This window comes from Syzygium oleosum, unplaced genomic scaffold (genome assembly GCF_021117445.2).
Source record: "Syzygium oleosum isolate NSW1041296 unplaced genomic scaffold, Sole_v2.1 Sole_v2.50, whole genome shotgun sequence".
Classification (NCBI taxonomy): Eukaryota; Viridiplantae; Streptophyta; class Magnoliopsida; order Myrtales; family Myrtaceae; genus Syzygium; species Syzygium oleosum.
In genome coordinates this window covers 98,103-107,909 of record NW_026607534.1, presented here as the reverse complement: position 1 = coordinate 107,909, position 9,807 = coordinate 98,103, and the positions used below count along the sequence as shown (strand labels likewise).

General features: G+C 38.2%; 1 long non-coding RNA gene across 1 annotated transcript; it reads left to right on the top strand.

Annotated features, from left to right (window-relative positions):
* The first annotated feature begins 819 nt into the window (after positions 1-819).
* Positions 820-2,312, top strand: LOC130136802 (uncharacterized). The gene is made up of 4 exons (XR_008815531.1): positions 820-955; positions 1,034-1,345; positions 1,419-1,506; positions 1,602-2,312. It is a non-coding gene; the product is annotated as an uncharacterized LOC130136802 (long non-coding RNA).
* The last annotated feature ends 7,495 nt before the right edge of the window (positions 2,313-9,807 follow it).

Below are 9,807 nucleotides of genomic sequence, written 5' to 3'. Positions count from 1 at the left end.
AATAATTTTTGTTTGTACAAACTTCGTTGGAAATTTCGTTGGAATTTCCAACGAATTTTCCAACGAAATAAGTTTTCGGGTCAATTTTTTCAATTTCGTTGGAAAATTCGTCGGAAATTTCTGACGAATTTCCCAACGAAACTAACTCAGTGCAATTATTGGCCAGAATGTGAAATTCGTTTGAAATTTAAAATTTGTTGGAAAATTCGTTGGAAAATTACCGACGAATTTTGCAACGAATTTCGATATTCCTTTCAATAATTTTTGTTTGTACTAGATTCGTTGGAAAATTCGTTGGAATTTGCAACGAATTTTCCAACAAAAATTGGTTTTATGTGCAATTATTTTTGGATTTCGTTGGAAAATTCGTCGGAAATTTCCGACGAATTTTCCAACGAAAATAGCTTGGTGCAATTATTGGCCAAAATTGTGAAATTCGTTGGAAATTTAAAATTTGTTGCAAAATTCGTTGGAAATTTTAAATTCGTTGCAAAATTCATTGGAAATTTCCAACGAATTTTGCAACGAAAATAGAAAAACATATTTATATGTTCGGCAACAAACATTTCGTGTGCACCGATTATTTTTGGCTGAACAAACTCTCTTTCTCGTCGTTCTCTTCGCCGTCCACCTCGCCGTCCTTCTCGCCGTCGCCGCCCTCGCCGTCCGCCTTGCCAACCGCGGTAAGTATCTCAAGATCCGACTAATCGCATCGAACCGCGCGAACAGCGTCGGGACCGAGTCCAGCAGCTCCGACTGGGCGTTGAGGGCGAGCCTGTGGCGGCTCTAGATGCGTGTCCATTCGAAGGTCTCCCAATCCAATTATTCTTTGCAACTTAGAAATGATATTTTCTCCATCGTTCTTCGATTCAATGGAGCATCTTTTAGTTCACTTGCCTTATGAGACCAAAGTTGCAGGTCCCGTCCAATTTCGATGGATGTATCCATTTGAGAGGTAAATTTTTTTTAAATTAAATGTGAAATTACTTCATTACATATTATGTTACGATAAACTTTTTTTTACTGCAACTAGGTTCTTATATCATTTGAAGAAAAAAGTGAAGAATAAGGCATGTGTCGAAGCTTCAATTTGTAATGCATATATTGTGGAAGAAGTGACAACATTTGCATCATACTATTTTGAGCCGCACGTGCAATGCAAGAGGCGGAGAGCTGGAAGAAATGATGAGGGTCCCATTGATCCCAATTGCAAATCATTCTCTATTTTCAATTATTTGGGTTGACCTAGCGGCACATGTAAGTTTCGTCACTTAACAGGCGAAGAAAAGCTGGCAGCCCATACATATATTCTATTGAACTGTCCAGAAGTTGAGCCATACTTCGAGTAAGTGTACATTTGTACGTATACGTCATGTGTGTCAAACCATTGCTAATACATAAATGGTATTTGTTACTAGGAATTTCCGAAATGCAATGTATGGACTACCACCAAATGAGTTTGACCGTTTGTGCCAGGAACAATTTGCAACATGGTTCAAAACATATGTAAGTTGAATATGGACGAAATCCTATTTATTCGAATTTTTTATACATCATATTTTGAAATATATATTATTGACATTGCGTGTGTGTCACCTTAGGTTCACAGTATTGATGCTCAAGTTGGACATCAAGGAATGCTATATCATCTATCGTGGGGTCCAAAGTCAAGAGTATGAACTTGGCCAGCATATTTCATTAACGGGTATAATTTTCACACTCGCGAATATGGAATGGGAAAGGCTACAATGAATAGTGGGGTGTGTGTTCAGTCATCCAATGGTGGCAATTCGCAAGGTGATTTCTATGGCTTGTTGGATGAAATCATAGAGATTGAGTACCATGGACAGTTAATGCAGGTTGTCTTATTTAAGTGCATGTGGTTCGACCCCGTGAAAGGAATGAATGTACATACCAAATTTAATTTGGTTGAAATAAATCACAAGAAAAGATATATGAAATATGAACAATTTGTCTTGGCACAACAAGCAATTCAAGTCTATTATGCATCATATCCTAGTTTGAAGCGTGACAAAGCCGATTGGTGGGCTGTATGTAAAACCAAAGCAAGAAAGAAAATCGAGGAACACTGGAAGGACACGGCATATCAACAAGAGGAAGTTCGTAACATCAATGAAATAGCTGAATACAACATTCCTACTTTACGAGATCCATGTGGTGCGATGATCGATGTAGATCCAACTGAAATTCGGGAATCAAATTTTCAAGTTGGTACACAATGTGATTTTGAGACAGAGGATGAAGATGATGATCAGGAAGAAGATGAAGATGAAGATGATGACGAAGAAGAAGGTGAAGATGAAGTTGAAGATGCATATGAAGATGAAGATTATGATTTTTGAGACTTTTTACTAATTATGTCTAATTATTAGTAGTAATGCGACACGCGTATTTTGGTGTTGTCGTAATTTTTAATATTTCTGTTGTTATTGTTCTGTAATAATTTCCTTCAAAAAAATCTTTTTTTTCCGCTTATATAAAAAACGTTGCAAAATTTGTTGGAAATATCTAACAAAATTTTAATAAACAAAGTTCTTAGGGTGAAATAAAAATCGCTGGAAATTTCTAACGAATTTTAAATTTTTTTTTTTTTTTCAGCGAAATTAAAATTTGTTGGAAAAATCGTTGGAAATTTCCAACGAATTTTCCAACAAATTCTTAGTTTTCGGTAAATAAATTAACTGTTAACTTATTTCGTTGGAAAATTTGTTTCATTAATGTAATTGTTAACTAATTTCGTTGGAAAATTCGTGGGAAATTTCCCACGAATTTTCCAACAAATTAAAATTTGCTCTTTTCATCGGATTATTGAAAATTCGTTGGAAAATCCGTTGGAAATTTCCAACGACTTTTCCAACGAATTTTTAAAGTTTTTATGTTCCGCTCAAATGAAATTCGTTGGAAAATTCGTTGGAAATTTCCAACGAATTAATAGTTTTTGGTAAATAATTTAATTGTTAAATTATTTCGTTGGAAAATTCGTTGGAAATTTCCAACGAATTTTCCAATGAATTTTTAAAAGTTTTTATGTTCCACTCAAATGAAATTCGTTGGAAAATTCGTTGGAAATTTCCAACGAATTCATAGTTTTCGGTAAATAATTGTTTGTGCAGAATCAAATTCATTGCAAAAATCGTTGGAAATTTGCAACGATTTTAAATTTTTGTTTTATTAATTTAATCGTTAAATAATTTCATTGGAAAATTCGTGGGAGATTTCCCACGAATTTTCCAACGAATATAAACTTGCCCGTTTATCTGTTAATTAAAAATTCGTTGGAAAATCCGTTGGAAATTTCCAATGAATTTTTAAAAGTTTTTATTTTCCGTCGAAATAACATTCGTTGGAAAAGTCGTTGGAAATTTCCAATGAATTTTCCAATGAATTTTTAAAAGTTTTTATGTTCCGCTCAAATGAAATTCGTTGGAAAATTCGTTGGAAATTTCCAACGAATTCATAGTTTTCGATAAATAATTGTTTGTGCAGAATCAAATTCATTGCAAAAATCGTTGGAAATTTGCAACGATTTTAAAATTTTGTTTTATTAATTTAATCGTTAAATAATTTCATTGGAAAATTCGTGGGAGATTTCCCACGAATTTTCCAACGAATATAAACTTGTCCGTTTATCTGTTAATTAAAAATTCATTGGAAAATCCGTTGGAAATTTCCAACGAATTTTCCAATGAATTTTTAAAATTTTTTATTTTCCGTCGAAATAACATTCGTTGGAAAAGTCGTTGGAAATTTCCAATGGATTTTCCAACAAATTCTTAGTTTTCGGTAAATAATTTAATTGTTAACTGATTTCGTTGGGAAATTCGTTGGTAATTTCCAACGAATTTTCCAACGAATTTTAAATATTGTTTCTTCCGACTTTTTAACGAAATTTTGTTGGAAATTTTGTTGGAAATTTCCAACGAATTTTATTGTTCGTTGGAAATGTTGTTGGAATTTCAAAAAAAAGCGCTGGAATTTTTGTAATTTTTCAATTTTGTTGGAAATTTCGTGGGAAATTTCCAACAAATTTGCTCACGAATTTATTATTCGTTGCAAAAGTCGTTGAAAATTTGGATTTCGTTGGAAAATTCGTTGGAAATTTCCAACGAATTTTGCAACGAAAAGATAGAAACGCTTTTATTTGGTTCGGCAACTAGCTCGTTTGTGTCTACAGAGTATTTTGAGCACGACAAAGTTTCTCTCTCTTCTCGTCCTCTTCGCCGCCGCCGCCCGCTCGCCGTCGCAGCCCGCGCCGTCGCCGCCCTCGCCGTCCGCCTCGCCGTCCGTGGTAAGTGCTCGCCGTCCTTTTCTCCTCCTCTTCGCCGTTCACTATCTTTGCCGCCGCGGGGGTGGTCTCGGCCGGGGGTGGCGGCCGCGAAGGGGGGGTCGCGGCCGCGCGGGGTGGGGGTGCGGCGGGGGTGTTGCGGCGGGGGAGGGGTTGCGTCCGCGTGGGGTGGGGAGGGGGTGCGGTCGGGGGGTGTTGCGGCCGGGGAGGGTGCGGTCGGGGCGGGTGTTGCGGCCGGAGGAGGGGGCGCGCCGCGCGGAGGGGGTTGCGGCCGGGTGGGGGGGGGGTCGCCGCCGGGGGCGGGGGTCGCGCGGCCGGGGACGGGGGAGGCTGCGCGGGTGGGGGGTTGTGGCGGGGTGGGTCGCCGCCGCGAGATTCCGGCAGGGGGGTTGGCGACCGGATTCCGGCCGGCGGGGGAGGGGGGGTTCGCAGCCGGAACCCTGCCGAGTGGGGTGGCGGCCGAATTCCGGCGGGGGGCTGGCGGTCCCGGCGGGATTCCGGCGGGCGGAATCCCACGGCCGGAATGAGGCCGCCGGATTCCGGCGGGCGGAATCCGGCGCCGGAATGAATCCGCCGGAATCCGGCGGCCGGAATGAGTCCGTCAGAATCCGGCCGGCCGAATGCCAGCCGCTGGAATCCGGCGGCAGGATTTCGGCCGCCGGATTCCAACCTGGTGGGGGGGTCGCGGATGCAATTATAATTTTGTTTCAGAATTGTTATTCGTTTTGTAAATTAAATATGCTTCATTATACAGTTTAGTGGCATCTGATGTGATCTAAATTGTAATAGGTTCTTCCGACGAGGACCAGTGACTTGACTATTTATCAGAGGCGGTACTCTGTTAGTTTCAATTTGTTAACATTATTTCTTGATATCTAATACAAAATGGTAAGGAAAATGATTTCATTTTCTGTCCCTAATACTTGTTCATATTTTTTGTAATATTTGTCTAACCTCTTTACTAATTGTCAGCATAATCGAGGAGGTCACATGCGGGGTGGGGGTTCACAAAGAAGACCAGGCCTCTCCACTTCCTCATCCTCGTCCCCGGCCTTATCCTCTTCCCCCGTCCTGTCTTCGAACCCTGTTCTACCATATGTGCAGGGACAATACGGACACATTGGCCCATCCTTCGATCCGCAGCAACATATTCACGAAGAACTGGGGGACATGCGAACTGATTTTACTTCAGTTTCATCTCCTTCGGTGCCACCTGCTTCATCAGTGCAACACTCAAATGAGGAAGAAGAGAACCGATTCCTTATATGCCCATGCGGAGATTCGTAAGTAATTCATTTTTGTATGTATATTTAAATTATGGAACGAATTTAAAAGTGTCCATGTTTCGAATTTTTCATATGCTTGATTGTCTTATTCTCTATATTGTTATAACATGTTTTCAGATTTACGGATTCTACGCATGTTGTGAGGGAACTTAATAGAATAGTCAATAACTGTTGGATAGGGCAGTTTACATCTTTCAGCAGTGCTCCTAAAGAAATAAAAACTTTGTGGTGGAATGAGTTCAAGGTTAGTGTTGTTTTTATTTATTTTCTCACAACGTAAGTTCGGTGTAGCATACTGATGGTCAATAATGAAATTTGACGTGAATTGTTTGGTGCATTGTAAGGGATATCTCACTTGTGACCAATATAATTAATTTCCCTTGCTTTTGCTATTGATTGTAGCGTAAGTTTACGTGGGATGAAATGGAAAAGGCTGAGGTTAGAAGAATTTTTAAGAAGAAAGTCGGTGATGACATGCGTTATGTGATAAATAAAGCGAAGAGAACAAAAGAAAAGCCGGATTTCATTACAGCTGACGATTGGATAGAAATTACGAGAACTTGGGAAACTGAGAAGCATAAGAAAAGGTGTGAACAGAACAAGAAGAATCGAGCTTCTAGTTCTACTGACGGGTCTGCGTCAGCCACATATGCTGGGGGCTCTATCAGCATCGGCGAGCACAGAAGAAGAATGGTAAGTCTGTTTAAACTTGTAAGTTTATTTAATTCAATTGTGACTAATTTTTGTTAAATTTTTGTAGGCAGATGAATTGGGGACGGAACCCACATTTACAGCTACATTTGAACGCACATTTCAGAAAAAGGATAAGACATGGACTGGCGATCGAGCAAAAGCTACTAAGGTATGGAAGGTTATAGTTTGGACTTTATCGAAACTAGAATGAAAAGCATGCATGTTTTTAATATTTATGGTAATATATTCGAATTTATTTTATTTTTATCTATACTGTTAATATAGGAAAAATATGATCAACTTTTGATGAGCACTGCTAGTGGTTCTGGTTGTGGTGATGATGGTGGTGGTGGTGATGGTGTTGCTGTGTCTGAGCCATCGGTTGATAGTATGGCATTATGGGTGGAGGCAGCGGGTGTGATGAAAAGAGAAAAAATATTTGGGATGGGATCCTTATCAAGGACGTTTAAAACGAAGGCTGCTGCATCTTCATCCTCCAATGCGGCTGCTGCAAGGAGGACACGACATGAGGAGCACATGACCCAAGAATTGTGCCAACTGAAACAGTTGCTTGTACAGAAGGACGAAGAAATGAAGCATTTACTTGGACAGAAGGACGAACAAATAAGAGTGATGCAATCACAAATACAATACGTCATGCGACACCTCGACATCGATCGCAATGACGTTCCTTCTGTACCTCCTGTTAATGTAGCCGGTCATGGGCATATTGATGAACCACACGATGATGCGGCGATTGGTGATGATGCTGATGATGATGATGCTGGTGATTTTATTGTCAGTCCCCCTTAGGTAAGAACATTTTTTTATAGCTAGTTCTACGTCAATGCATAAATGCTTTTTTTATATTTTGGACAAATTCCATATCTTTATTTATGTTTCCATATTTCATCAGGTGTCGATACAGCTGACTGTTCCTAATGTCATGCCCAGTACCGAAGCTGCCAATGTCTTATGGTTGTCCCCCGTCCTCTCAATGTTTTCAATGTATTAATTGATGTTCATTCTTACTTAGCTACCTATATGTATTATGACATTCAATTTTTAATACCATCATGTGAGACTTTGCAACTTATGCATTGTAGAAATTAATATTGCATATGTAATTAGATTTCAAATCGAAGTTGTTCCGAAACAAAATTCGTCGCAATTTAGCGACAAAAAAAAATATTGCTGCAAATTAGCAATGACTTTTTTCACGAATAATTACGGATGAATTTTTGTAACGAACAATTATCGACATAATTTGCAACGAATTATTCATGGTTTCCCACGAATTTTCCAACGAAAATTTTGCAACGAATTTTCCAACGAAATTTTTTAAACAAATTTTCCAACGAAATTTCCAACTAAAATTTTCCAACGAATTTTCCAACGAAAAATTTGCAATGAATTTCCCAACGAAAAATTTGCAACGAATTTTCCAACGAAATTTTTCCAACGAAATTTCCCACGAATAATTTGCAACGAATTTTCCAACGAAATATTTCCAACGAATTTTCCAACGAAATTTTTCCGACGAATTTTCCAACGAAATCCAACGAAATATTTGCAACGATATTTCCAACTAATTCTCCAACGAACTTACCGACGAATTTTGTTTTTTGTTGCAAATTACCTACGAAAATTATTTTTTTGTCGGACATTTAAACGATTTCCAACGAGGTTTCCAACGAATTTTTTTTCGTTGGAAATTCGTTGGAAATAGAATTTCCCACGATTGTTACGATCAATTATTACCGACGAATTTTTCCATGACTTTTCCAACGAATTATTACCGACGAAATTTACAACGAAATTTCCAACAAATTTATCCACGAATTTACCCACAAATAATTACCGACGAATTTTTCCACGAGTTTTCCAACGAATAATTAGCGACGAATTTTTCAACGAAATTTCCAACAAATTTATCCACGAATTTACCGACGATTTTTCCAACGATATTTCCAATGAAAAAATTTTTGTCGCAAATTTCCAACGAAAATGAAAATTTTTTGTTGGAAAATTTTCCGACGACGAATTACCCACGAATTTTTTTTCGTTGGAAAATTCATTGGAATTTCGTTTTCCAACGAATTTTTCAGAATTTTTCGTTGGAAATTTCGTCGGAAAAAACTTGTTTTTTTGTAGTGATTTGCTATTGGATAATCAAATATTTAATTTATTGTAAGCCACCCTATATGGTTCGATCAGAAAATCAAGGGGATAAGTACACTAGGAGTATCATAACTTTCATACAGCGCTCACTTGAGTGCCATAACATTTTTTTTTTGCTTATTTGAGTGCCACAAATTTGAAAAATCGATTACTTGAGTGCCATCGGCGATTTGCCAACTTGAAAGAATTGACAAAAAGCGGAGTCAACAATATCGGATGCAACCGTAAAAAAGCAACCTTCAACGTAGTGAAATCGAAGGAACCATCGACATAGTGGAGTCAACATAACCATCGATAACCATTCAGTAACCATTCATAACCTCTGTTTGTAACTTCTTTTTGCAACCTTTCTTTGTAACTTCTCGTAACCGTTAGGAAGTTATTTCTTTTTTAGTAACCGTTTGTAACCTCCTTTGTAACCTCCGTTGATAACTGTCAATTATAGGCTTTAAATAGCCACATTCTACTCTTTAGAGAGAACCCTCGACAGATTAAAAGTCTTGTAGAGTTTTCGATTTCAAAAGGAGGTAGACAATCGTGACTGATCAGGATGCGGAAAAAGGATGGGAACTTCAGTGAAGAATCGCCAACTTGAAGGAATTGACAAAAAGCGGAGTCGATAATATCGGATGCAATCGTCAAAAAAGCAACCGTCAACGTAGACCATCGATGTAGTGGAGTCTATGTAACCATCGATATCCGTTCGGTAACCATTCATAACTTCTATTTGTAACTTCTTTTTGTAACCTCTCTTTGTAATTTTTCATAACCGTTAGGAAGTTATTTCTATTTTAGTAACCGTTTGTAACCTCCTTTGTAAGCTTCATTGATAACGGTCGATTGTAGGTTTTAAGTAGCCATATTTTACTCTTCGGAGAGACCCCCCGACAAATCAACAGAAATGTTATATTTCAATTATCTTTACTTTCCAGTATTGCACCAATTTTTCCTTAGCTGTAGCTTTCCGATTCGTATCGTCGATTAAATTCCGACGTTACATCTTTGCACATTCTCAAGCTTTGTACTTAAAGTCCGGCACAATTTTGTACTTATAGTTTGGTTCGAAGTAAAAGTTTGCAGTTATTTCTTGTTTGAAATTGCTACAGAACCCGTCTCTTCTCATTAAACGCCAAAGAATGGCTTTCGGTGAAAGATATTTCGTCGCGAGAGCAATTTTGGTTAAACAATTATGAACCATGAAACTCAGAGAAACGTACTGCCATAAATGAACTTATGTCCTCTAAACAAAAGTTACAAAGAATATTTAATAGATAAGATATTATATGTGACGATAATTACGGGATGAAGTATTACGAAACATAAGATCCGTAGAATATATGA